This window comes from Periplaneta americana, chromosome 4 (genome assembly GCF_040183065.1).
Source record: "Periplaneta americana isolate PAMFEO1 chromosome 4, P.americana_PAMFEO1_priV1, whole genome shotgun sequence".
In the NCBI taxonomy this organism is placed as follows: domain Eukaryota; kingdom Metazoa; phylum Arthropoda; class Insecta; order Blattodea; family Blattidae; genus Periplaneta; species Periplaneta americana.
In genome coordinates, this window is record NC_091120.1 from 88,569,451 (window position 1) to 88,582,691 (window position 13,241).

Here is a 13,241-nt window from a genome sequence, read left to right on the forward strand (position 1 = left end):
AAACCCTTTTCTGGAATATATTTTGTATTCGTATTAAAACAAAATGACCAAAGTTTATAGTGTAACATAGAAAAAAGCCACTTCATTACTTTTAATATAACATCCAATAAAATTACGTTTTTCTAATTCCTCAGTCACCAAAATGAAATGGATATTTCCTATATTTACGACAATTTTCCGGCTACAAATACGATCCGGTAGAGAATTGGACATTTATCTCCTTTATATAGACTTTACATAGTTAGATACTGTTTCTAACTTTGATAACGTAGGTAATACAGAATATATTACAGTTTCAAGATATTAGGCACTGAAGAACGGAATGTTTTGAGCAGGACTTGGAATAAGGACCCCATAAAAGAAATGGACGGAATATAGAATAAATAAAGGGATAGTGATGATAATAATAATAATAATAATAATAATAATAATAATAATAATCACCATCATCACAATGTTAAGTAGAATGCATATAGAACATTTGGTAACTAAGGCCCTTGATTGTAGTAATGTACAGAAATTTTACTTAGTCTATTCTTCTTAAAATTTATCCAAACGTCTTTCACTTACAGAAAATGTTTTAACATTCAGATGTGAATAACGGGGAAACTGACCTAAATACAATGTGTCGACCACAAAATCGTGCAGTATCTGTCAGGATCTCACTCTAATTTCATTTAGAGGCCGTTATTTGTTCTCTAAGTTATGACTGGATCAGACTAAATTACATGTTGCCATGAAGGACTGTACCATATCTTGAATTAGCAAGGTTAACATTCGTTTAAAATCCTATCATAACGTATTATTACGCATTTAACGTGCTTATCAATATTACTTTATCGCAGATTGAAACTTTACTTTCTGCAACCCACGTTACGTTTTAGGAGATAGATCATTGTTGAAAATTTGGTACGCTTTGCACTCTAGGCCTATGCCAAGTATATTAATAAAATGCAAAATTTGTTCAAAATTTTTATTTCAAGAATAGCATGATAATTAGAATAACATTAAAAAGTCAGTGTTACATTCATTATAATTATGATAAACACATTGTCCACCGCCATATAATAACGATTAGCATGTCTGACAGTGGAATGAGCGGGCCCGGGTTCAAATCCTGGTTGGGATAAGTTACCTCGTTGAGGTTTTTCCAGAGGTTTTCCCTCAACCCACTAAGGGCAAATACTGGGTAATTTTCGGCACTAGACTCTGGACCCATTTTTCTCCTCTTGCATTTTAACCTTCATTTCACTCAGACGCTAAATAATCGTTGCAGTTGACAAAGCGTCGTAAAATAAACTGCAATAAAATAATAATCAAATTGTCACTGTCACTGCCTGTATGTTTCAAATCGTCCATTTGTTCAATGCAACGTTCATTCGCCTTCCTTACATACACCTATTTCACTTCGAACTTTTCCAGTTTCTACGCGTCAAGGTTTCGAAAAACGCAATTCAAGCGTTAACAATCCGAATTATCAGAAACGTTTCAGAATGTTTTCTTACTCTAATGGTGATTGTTAAGGATAACGTCTCATTAAACTGAGTGAATTGTGAAGTCCTTCTGCACCTCTAGAATGCATTTCATTTTTATGGGAATATCTTATAAAACGAAATGCTTTTTTATTTCATCCAGTAGAGTTTTTTATTTTCCTTCTTGTTCATAAAGGAATTGCCGTGCTTTTGAATTTCAGAGCGAGCTTATATTCAACTCAACGACAAAGAGTTTGCATGATCAATAAAATCACAGCTTCATTAGTTCTAGAGGCGCTGCGGAAGTTAAAATTTGAATAGAAAAACTGTAGAGGTACTTCAATTGATCACGAAAAGCATTGAAAAAAAAAGTTATTTCATAAATGAACATATTCTTAATTTACTTAATGGTTAAGTAGATATCATTTTTTCAGTTGTACCCCTTTGCTTCTGACCCCTTCATTTGAAAATTATGTTGCATCCAGGTTAAGCTAAAGCATAAAAAGATTTTGGTGGAAAAGGGATATATCTTTTAAGGATAACTTACTTACTTATGGCTTTTAAGGAATCCGGAGGTTCACTGCCGCCCTCACATAAGCCCGCCATCGGTCCCTATCTTAAGCAAGATTAATCCAGTGTCTATCATCACCTCTCTCAAAACCATTTTAATATTATCCTCCCATCCACGTCTCGATCTCCCAAAGGTATATCACACATTAAAATTTAAAGTCAAAATTTTACGGAATTTGCGAAAGCTTAAGAGGAGGAAGAAAACATTCTAATAGAGACATGATATATTGACCCAATTACTTTTGAAGAGTTAATATATAGTATCAATAATAACTATAAGAATAAGAAATCTCCTGGAATTGATAACATAAATAATGAACTAATTTAAAATGCCTCTGAATTACTGCACCATCGATTATTAGATTTATTAAATACATGTTGGAAATTTGGACATATACCAGAGGAATGAAGAGTAGCAAAAATTATGCCCTATCTTTAAAAAAGGAGACCGACACAACTGAAACAACTACAGAGGAATACGTATTTTAAATACTTGTTATAATATCTATGCATCGATAACAAAGAATAGTTTAAACAAAATAATAGAAAATGTAATCTTAGAGTTTCAAAATGGATTTCGTAAAAGTAGAGCTTGCTTTGACTGTATATTACAATCAACCAGGTAATAGAAAAACACAGAGAATACAATATAAAGCCTTTATAGACTTTGAAAAGGTCTTTGACAAAATTAATAGAAACAAATTATGGAGTATAATGGCCCAGAAAGGTATACTACAACATCTTATGACAGTGATAAAAAGCATATATGTAGAAAATGCAATTGTAATAGAAACAGGATCAAATAACAGGAAGAATATCATTGCAAAAATAAACAAAGGAGTAAGTCAAGAGTGCCCCCTCTTCCCGCTATTGTTTAACATATTTATTGACGAAGTCGTGAGAACATGGATGACGGCATTAGATGAACATTTCAAAATTAGTAATACATTCTTAGACACATTATTGTTCGCTGATGATCAAGTTTTAATTTGTAGCTCAGAAGATAATCTGCAAAGAGCTTTATTCAAATTAGATTTATTAAGTAAAAATTACTCTTTAAACATATCTCCTAATAAAACAAAAGTGTTTGCATTTAGAGGATCAGAAACAATGAGCTAAAATTATATTAGAAGGAAAACCTATTGGACAGGTCAACTGCTTTAATTGCCTCGGTTGCAACATATCATATTTGAAAAACGAAGACTTTACAAATAAAATAAATAAATTCAATTACATATGAAGACTACGCGGAAAGACTTACTTACTTACTTACTTACTGGCTTTTAAGGAACCCTGAGGTTCATTGCCGCCCTCACATAAGCCCGCCATTGGTCCCTATCCTGAACAAGATTCTCTACCATCATATCCCACCTCCCTCAAATCCATTTTAATATTATCTTCCCATCTATGTCTCGGCCTCCCTAAAGGTCTTTTTCCCTCCGGCTTCCCAACTAACACTCTATATGCATTTCTGGATTCGCCCATACGTGCTACATGCCCTGCCCATCTCAAATGTCTGGATTTAGTGTTCCTAATTATGTCAGGTGAAGAGAAAAGATACCAAACTTAAATTTTACAAAGTGGTAGCAGTTCCTATGTTGATGTATGGTGCAGAATTTTGAGTTCTAAATAAGAAAGAAGAACGCAGAATAAAAGCTGCAGAAATGAAATTTTTGTGGCTGGATATACTTTATGGGATAGGAAAAGAAATGATGACATTCGAAAAGAACTCAAAATATTCAAATTAACATAAAAAATATCTCAATATAGGAACGATTGGATTGAGCATGTAGAACGGATGGAAGATGACCGCATTTCAAAATTAATTTTAAATTATAAACCGAAAGGTGTAAGGAATGTTGGCAGACCGAGAAGGAGATGGATACAATAGTTGTAATTCATGAGACCGGAACGAGCCACTTATGGCTTAAGCTCTGAAGCTTAAACATTTTCTATCATATTTTCTCAAAAGGAAATGAAGTGCACTTGTGACCTTTTGCTTCCGGTTCCTTCAAATATAAACCTGTACGATTGTCACTGAAACAATGTTTGTACTAAGAAAATATTCTTTTGACATCACACAATGTTAATGGTGTGAATTTGAAATGCTTTATATTTATTATAAGCTTGTGTCTGTTCACTATTTAATTCATATTGCACTTCACAGTGTTTTGATTATGCAGGATTTTTTCATGAACTTTCTTCAGTTTTAGTTTAATCCTTTTATTGTTATCAACAGCTGGTCGTATAGAATTTAAAATTCTTTCATAACACGAGGATAAGCATTGTGTACGCATGGTTGTCGCAGTCGGAAATTTTTTAGACGTATACTTTTCAATAAAGTGTTTACCATGTGGATTCTCAAGTTTATGGAACAGAACACGCACATATCAACATCAGATACAAGTCAAAATAAAAAGTAGACTGATCTGAAATCTAATCGGTAAACAACATCAGAAGTTCGATGCGTCTTTTAGAGTCTCAATGTTTTTGTGAACCATGATGCTTTTATGTCCAATTTGCACAGTTTATACCATAATATATTTTCGTCCTTGGCTGGACAATAATCATATCCGGACTCTTTTACAAGCAAAGGCAAAGTTACAGATTTTATTGGCGGCGTTTTAATATATCTTCACAGTAACTATAGACCTGACAGCTCGGCGACGCGAAAGAGGGGAAGTAATAGGAGTAGTGGGGAGAGTTCCGGAGTATAGATAAGAGCGAGCGGTCAGTAAAGGAATGCAGTACAGCTTAATTGTGCTAGAAACATACCGCTCTACCGCACGCATGACATCCGATCGCTCCGAAGGCAAGCGAGTGACTAACCCAAACATACCTTGACGTAACCATATATGTAACAGATAACTCATCGCTATGTTAAAATCGGCAGCACTTTGAAGAGAACAACCGCCAGGATCGCCACTCGTTCGCCGTAAACGAACACGAGATGGCAGTACAGTTGGTAATGCAATTCAAATGGGAATAACGTGACTCCTTATGTAACAACTAGATGGCAGCGTAGTAAACCTGATAAATATTGTTAACGTCAAGGTCTATAAGGCCGACCTATCTGTTACATATATGATGTAGGACGTAACTAAATGGACTCGCCTGACCCAGGCGCACATCTCCGGCGACTGTCAGAACTAAATAATCGTACTGTACTTCACTAGATCACAACTGAACTCCTGACGAAAGGTTTACTTTTTAATATTAAACTCCGAATGAACAGAGCTCCCTTCACGCGACGTCTTTCATTTTGCATACGAACCTGAAGGTACATCAGTAAAGTAAACAGCTAACTTTATCCTATATCCTGTGTTCCTTAAACCTGTAGCCGCCTCTAGGCTATGTTCTGGTGTCTCAATTTCGTTAGTGATAATGAAATTAGTCCAAGAGTCCAACACCCAGCGCTTGCTTCGAATTGGTTGAGAAAAATCCCCGACAAAAATCCCCAACCAAGCAATTTATCCCAACCAGGATTTGAACCCGGGCCCGCTAGGTTCGTAGTATGATAAGCTGACCAAAGAGGTGGACGTGTCCTAACTTATTACATAGGAGAGTGGTAATGAAAGAGAATTCATACCAACCGGCCACGACATCTATTCGTAGAAGAGGTGATGATGTCTCTTTAATAGGTATGAGTGTGTCTTATTTGGTATCACTCACATACTTCGTATCACGTCAGTCTCATGACGAATGAGTAAATATGAATGTGTAATGTTTGTTTAAAATCTGCGTCTGTACAGAATCGGTATAATTGTGATGTTGATTATGTTGTGATTACAACGTGCTGCCTTTGGCATTGTTGGAGTTAATTACGCCGCTGTTGCTGATTATGATGATAATGATAAATAATTACAACGTTCTATTATTGGTAGTGATGATGATTTTTACTTTAGTTTATGAGCAAAATAATCTTAAAACTCTTGATAATAAAATTTTATATTGCATGCTACTTTAAAGCTTCAAAGTGTTGACTCATGCCTAATTAAAATTCATTATTCTCTACGTATTAATTAAATGTCTCTCAACACATTCAAGTTCTTGTAGTAGCAAATATAGTGTGTCGTATATCTACAAGTGAACAAGATTTAAACGAGCGTGACATGCAGAACACAGGAGGGGGGAAAAAAGCATGTTAAGAGACACCCGAGTATGTTTCAATTGCAAAACTTGACGGTCTCGGCTATTAATGGAGGTCGAAAAAGCAACAGAACAAAACTACGGAGAAAGTACGTGGGCTGAATTAGTGTTGTATTTAACATACCTTTCCATCTTCTAAGACTACAGAAAGGTCGGGTAGGCCGAGTCTGACTCAAGTTGGAGTTCCAGCAAGGCAACCTGGATTCGATTCGCGGTGAGATCATGATGGAATTTGTGTTGGACAAAGCAGGCATTCCAGAGAGTTTTCTTCGGGTGCTTTCTTTTACCTATTATTTAACGTTCTTCCGTTCTCCACCTTCCCCTCACTTCATCTATCATCTGTAATAATTATAAATAAACTGAGGTGAAGTCTTTTAGGAATTACGGGTTTCCAATGCTGATATAAGTCTTGGGCCTTATTAAGCACTCTCCTAGATCATATCTACCCAGATTGCTCGGCCTTATAGGCTTTGACGGTAACAACATTTGTCAGGTTTACTATGCTGTCATCTAGTTGTTACATAAGTAGTCACGTCATAACTCCCATTTGAATTGCATTAGCGACTGTACTGCCATCTCGTGTTCGTTTACGGCGGACGGGTGGCGTTCCTGGCGGTTCTCTTCAAAATGCTGTCGATTTTAACATAGGGATGAGCAATCTGTTACATATATGATTTAGGGCACACTTCTGAGGATGGGACCTGACTGTCAGGGCTGAGGCAGAATGGTCCATCTGTCAGCATCGAATTCACGAATGTCACTCACTACCTGTCGGACTTATGCAATTATCACATATAAATAGGGCGCAAGATGGCCCAAAGAAAGTATAAGTGCAAGGATTCGTCTCGGGTTTGCCCTCAAAAAGCCAAGTCAAGAGACTGTTAGACCACAGGATAATTAGTACAAAATCTTCATTTATCTTATTCTGCCACAAAATGTATTACATAGATTATTATACAATTCTTATGGGTAATGTGACTATCCTCTGAGCAGATAGATGGTCTCTTTCCATAAAGATATAAAAAACACTCCCTCCGTTGAAAAATATGGTATAGTAACAAACAAAACAAGTTTGATTATTGCGCATCCGCGGTGTGGTATTCTGTTCAGTAGTGAAGGGACTATCGGACAGTGTAGTTGTGAAAGTTTCTAATCTTCTGTAGTGCATCAAACTATAATATTTAAATAGTTCATTATGAACAGAAATCAAATGGGCACCTGCTCTGGTGTTCCTGTTGGAGAAAATGTAACACCAACCCAGTGAATTTTGAATAAATTATCTAAGACTCAACAGTCGTACAAAAACGAGTTGTAATTTATTGCAATTTTTATGTTAATTGGCCTCTCTCAAACCAATGTTTGTTTTTTATTTTATTAATTTTACACCACACAGAATGAAGTGTACCTAATTTTTATGTTTTTCTTATGTTAATTTATCAATAAATAAGTATCTAGAAGATGTGATAAAGTTACATTATATTACTGAGAACTTTAACAATAATGTACACCATATTTTGGTACAGAATTAATTACATCTTTCTAGGCCATATTTTGGAACAGAGGGAGTATGCTTTATTCTCATACGTTTTGTAGTGACAAAATAAAAATACCATGGACGGCCACTGTGAACTCTATGGCTATGATGCACAGCTTCTACATTATCAAACTACCGTCATCGGTTTATAGTAGTGGCCTTACGCTCTATTGGCTACGTTTGCAAGTTCTGTTACCATGAAAAGTTTCGTAAGTCGCACAACATTGTAGGCGGAACGGTTCAAGAACCGTATTTGAAAATAGGTGATGGTAATGGTGAATAAGATTACGATGAATCAATGGTAGAATAAAAGTACAGATGAATCGATATATTCGGAGATTTTTTTCTTTGTTAGGAGGGAGGGAGGGAACATCCCACGCACTACGACCTGAGGTCTATTGTGCACCCCCCCCCCCGATATGGGATGAGTTGCGTGCCCACCGACCTAACCACTTGATCCCCTTAACAACCGGTCCCTACAGCCAACAGAGTCCATGTACCACTCCTGCTTCGGCAACCTCCCCAAGGCTCTCTTAGGCCCAATTGCATAAAACTTCCTGACTAAAGATCAACTTTGACCGAAGATCGAAAAGTGAACCGAGTTCAGACACTTCTTCTATTGTATAAAACTTTTCTGCGATCAAATTACCTTGGTTCAAATGCAATCTAAGTTCACGTGAAAAGGATTTGGCAACATCGCATAAACAGGTGAAATACGTGATGCGCGGACCATGTTACACAGGTTTGTTCAGTGTTGCCAATCTAGTGACTTTAACTCTTTTTCAACAACAATTTCTTTTAACTGTTATATTGCTTAAATAGGGATTTAGGGACCTTTTTAGCATCCCATAGTGACAAAATTTAATCTTTCTTTGTTGATAATGAGAAATATAGCGACTTTACAACTACTTTTTGGCGACTTTCCGTATTACATTCTGTTGGATACACTGGTTTTTTGTGCTATGTAAATAATGGCGGACAATAAGAAGAAGGTTGAGTGTTCTCCAAGTTGTTATCATGTTATGGTGTTTGATACTGCTAAACATAATAAAGCTTTATAAAACGACAATTTTTCCTTTAGTAATACAGTTAATTGAACATTTATGAATGTACCTGTCATATCCATTAATAATTAATGGTTGTTATAAACATAATATAATTATAGGTTATGTTATTTGATACTGCTGAACACGATAGAGCCTTATAAAATATAAGAATGTTTGTGCATTAAGGCAAGAAATTGAAAGAAATATATATAAATGTACCTAACATATCTATTAAAATTAATAATAATGGATATTTTATTTGCACAATCTGTCACTCGTATATCTCAAACAGAAACGAAATAACTGAACTTGGATCATCTAACTTAATCGGAGAAATTTCTTCAGTGAAAGTTGATTTTAGTTTGAGACAAATTAATCTCAGATTAGACTTTATACAACACAAAATTCCAAGTTCAGCTGAAACAAGGATCAATTTAACCTCTGATCTAAGATTAAATGGTTTATACAATCGGGCCTTAACGGTCCGAAGCGGAAGTCCCCCCCCCGAAGAGGTCTGTCCCGGGTTCCATTGCAGAAGCTATCCATCTTCATTTGAATACAACCCACGGAGGCCGGTCGAGAGAGCCAGCAGCTTCGGAGGGCCACCTGTAGAGTGATGAAAACCAGAAGAAGTAGCGGGGTTCCAATCGCCTGATAAAGTTACCTGATATTCATCCATAAGAGTGAAGGGAAAACCCCGAAAAAACCTCACCTAGGCAACTCGTCCCGACCGGGGATCGAACCGATCCCGCTGGGTTCGGAGTTAGACTTGTTAACTCCTCAGTCACAACGGTGTACATATTCGGAGATAATATAATATGCAATTTTTCAATTTTACAGATATTGTCCAGGATCGAATTTTTGACGATATATCGTGATTTTGATAGTAAACAACATGAAACATTTATAAGCACATTAAAGCTTTAACGTCAACAATTTAAGACAAAACTGACACCGGACAGTTTCACAAATAACTTGATTTATTTATATAAATATACATAAACTAACTGGTTGAATTTTTTTTAATTTCCAGGTTTCATTCTTCGTCGACTGAAGGTAAGCCATGTTTCTTTACCTAAAGTTAACGATACTTAGGCCTATCAAATTTCTCGAATTCATAGGCCTATAAAAACTGTAACAAGAGAAAATAGTATAAATCAGTGAACTGGAAGAGGAGTTAATTTTCTTCCCTGTTTCCATAAATGAAGACAGTATATTACGTAATGCAGAAAATAGTTGAAGTGTAAGATTTCAAGCAGTTGTTTCATTCCATGCAGAAGATTGAGAAAACAAAATATAGCTTGTTAACCTAGACTGCAACTCCCACATTCTTGAGAGAATAGCACGGGGAAGTTAAATTATTCATGGAAGTTATTTTAACGACCTAGAGTTCCGTGAGGCTCTTGTCCATGTACAGAGACGCATGCAGTCGAAATCCTTATTACTTATATTTCCCGTCTGCATTAGATAAATGAAACTCGTACTTGATGGAAGCCGTACTCTCGCTCCTCTCTTCCTCTTCGTACCCTCACCTCTCTCCTCGTATCGCATGACCTGACGTGGAAGTCGTAGGAGCTGCTCTCAACTTCATCAACTCGAACTGAAGTTGCGCCAGGGAACGGTTAATTAACTTAAGCACAAATGATTTAGTGTATCAAACTTCGGTGCACAAAATTCTAGCATTCTATGTAATCCTAATGTATATCCTGTACATTCTCAACATGCAAGTTGCATAAGCTCAAGGAATTAACGTATTTATACAGGGTGTAACGAAAAAGTGGACAAAACTTCGGGAATGAATTCCACACACGTAGGGAAGAAAAAATAGTTATATCAACATGGATCCGGAAATATTTGGTTCCTGAGCAAGTTTAGCTTGCAAGTATGATCATAGTGCACTCCACTACGTTTGTTTGCTGGAATTATTTTTAGAATGCCCGAACGTTAAGCAATGGAGACGTGCAAGACGAGGCATGGTCGGTAAACTGCTACGTAGTCTGTTAGCCCGTTGGTAGCTGGTAGAATGGATCCCTTCAGTTTTCCAGCTACAGTACAGCGTCTCGTGTAGGCACAGTGAAAACGTAAACAAAGTATAGGTAACGTGTGGAAGAGGACAAGTCGTGCGATAAACACGAGGGATGCACAAGGTTTCAGTTACAACATTTATGGCGGAGCAATAATTGAAATTATATTTTCCTAAAACACACAAAACAAAAGAATATAAATTGCATAACGTTATCGTATACACATTTTAACAAACAAGCAATTGGGACGTTGAAATAATTCAATATAACAAATAAAAGTTTGCTACTTATATGATGTTGCTTTCAAGCGGCATTTTTTACGGTCATGAATTTCATTCTCTGTATGACTAACATAATATCACCGTCTTCTGTGTTCGAATTAACAAACTGTAATTACATTTAGGAAATAGACTAGTGTTGTCACTTTAGACCAACACACTGTAGTTTTGTTAAGACTACCGTCATACAGAGAATGAAATTCATGACCGTAAAAAAATGTTGCTTGAAATCAACATTATATAAGTAGCAAAATTTTATTTGTCATACTGAATTATTTCAACGTTACAATTGCTTGTTTGTTAAAATGTATACATGATAACGTTATGCAATTTGTCTTCTTTTGTTTTTTGTGTTTCTAGAAAACATCATTTCATTTTGGAATCCGCCCCTGAATACGAGTTCTACTCTTTCAGGGGTGGGTTAAAATTTAATCCGTTTATATTATATTTTATGTTACAATTATTAGCAAATAAAAAATTAATTAATTAATGCTCAGCCATTAATGTTGTAACTAAAATCTTGTGCATCCCTCGTGTTTATCGTACGGTTCGTCCTCCCCCCACACGTTACCTGCACTTCGCTTACGTTTTCACTTTGCCTAAACGAGGCTATTTATCGTACCAGCATCCTAAATGTCTTTACTGCGCATGCGTCCTGCGAGTCCGTAGAACTTCCCCATGTGCTAAACGCCTACTGCTCGTCATTTTGACGCGTATAATGGATTGGGAAAGATTAATTTCAAATAGTAATAATAATACTAATGTTTATTGCCAGAAAAAATACAAAGAAATTGTAAATTTACAACACACTAACACTGCCCTAAAAGAGAGTGTTTTCGTGCTCGTAATAAATGTAGACGCATAAATTACAACATAATAACATCTAAAAATTAATCATTACTCATAACAAGTTGCTTACATACATTTTTAAACTTCAAACTGTTGGCGGTAAATAAATATGCGTATTTATTTATTAGTTTGTTATAAATTCTAGGTCAGATATTAGTACTATGATTGAAAACAGTGCTTGTTAACACTTGGGTTCCAACAAACGCATTGTATCCATGCTTTTGGTTTTGTTTGTGAGTATATGATCTGAAATATGTGTGAGTTTTATATATAAAATTTAATAATGCATTGATATAAATTTGATGTATTTTCAAGACTTTAAATTCTAAAAACAATTTTTGGGTAGGATAATCAATGTTTACAAATTCTGAAATCAGGCTCAACCCGACCACCAGAGCCCATATCTTATTGTGAAATTGTGAGATGAAGTAAGAGTTGAAATGGATAGTAATAAAGGTAAAGCTAGCTCATAAAGGCACTTCGGGGGCATAGAGGTAGAGTCCCATGCTTTCTTGATCTCGGCACTAGAATGAGGTGGTGTGAAATGGAACCAATAATAAATAACTTTGTAAATGAATATTTGATATTAGAAACAATATAATTACCGGTACTGATCTTTTGGCAATTAATACATATTACTTTATCAATACTCTGTGTGTATCAGAATGAACTATATGGGATTTAATGAAAGTGTTTTATAATGACTCATCACCGTAAAAGCAGTTTGTTACGAAACCTTCAAAATAATCCTCGGAATGGGTCTGATTCTCTGGCACGACCACCTCTCACTTTGAGAGAGGAACATAGGTTAAGGGTGTTTGAGAATAAGATGCTTAGGAAAATATTTGGGGCTAAGAGGGATGAAGTTACAGGAGAATGGAGAAAGTTACACAACACAGAACTGCACGCATTGTATTCTTCACCTGACATAATTAGGAACATTAAATCCAGACGTTTGAGATGGGCAGGGCATGTAGCATGTATGGGCGAATCCAGAAATGCATATAAGTGTTAGTTGGGAGGCCAAAGGGAAAAAGACCTTTAGGGAGGCCGAGACGTCGATGGGAAGATAATATTAAAATGGATTTGAGGGAGGTGGGATATGATGATAGAGAGTGGATTAATCTTGCTGAGGATAGGGATCAATGGCGGGCTTATGTGAGGGCGGCAATGGACCTCCGGGTTCCTTAAAAGCCAGTAAGTAAGTAAATAAGTAAGTTTTATTATGACGCTTTCCAGAAAAGTGGAATTATTTACGTGGTTATTTCCGTACTAAAATACCCAAATATCTAAGGTACGTTTAGGAGAACCTGAAGGCC

The 13,241-nt window shown here is 36.0% G+C and overlaps 1 protein-coding gene across 2 annotated transcripts in view; it reads left to right on the forward strand.

Annotated features, from left to right (window-relative positions):
- Nucleotides 1-13,241, forward strand: part of LOC138698026 (arylalkylamine N-acetyltransferase 1-like) — a 341,914-nt gene that overhangs the window by 132,675 nt on the left and 195,998 nt on the right. For both annotated transcript variants that reach the window (XM_069823705.1, XM_069823704.1), the window contains exon 2: nt 9,805-9,827. The gene's annotated coding sequence lies outside the window, so the exon portion shown is untranslated. The remainder of the gene's footprint in view (nt 1-9,804; nt 9,828-13,241) is intronic.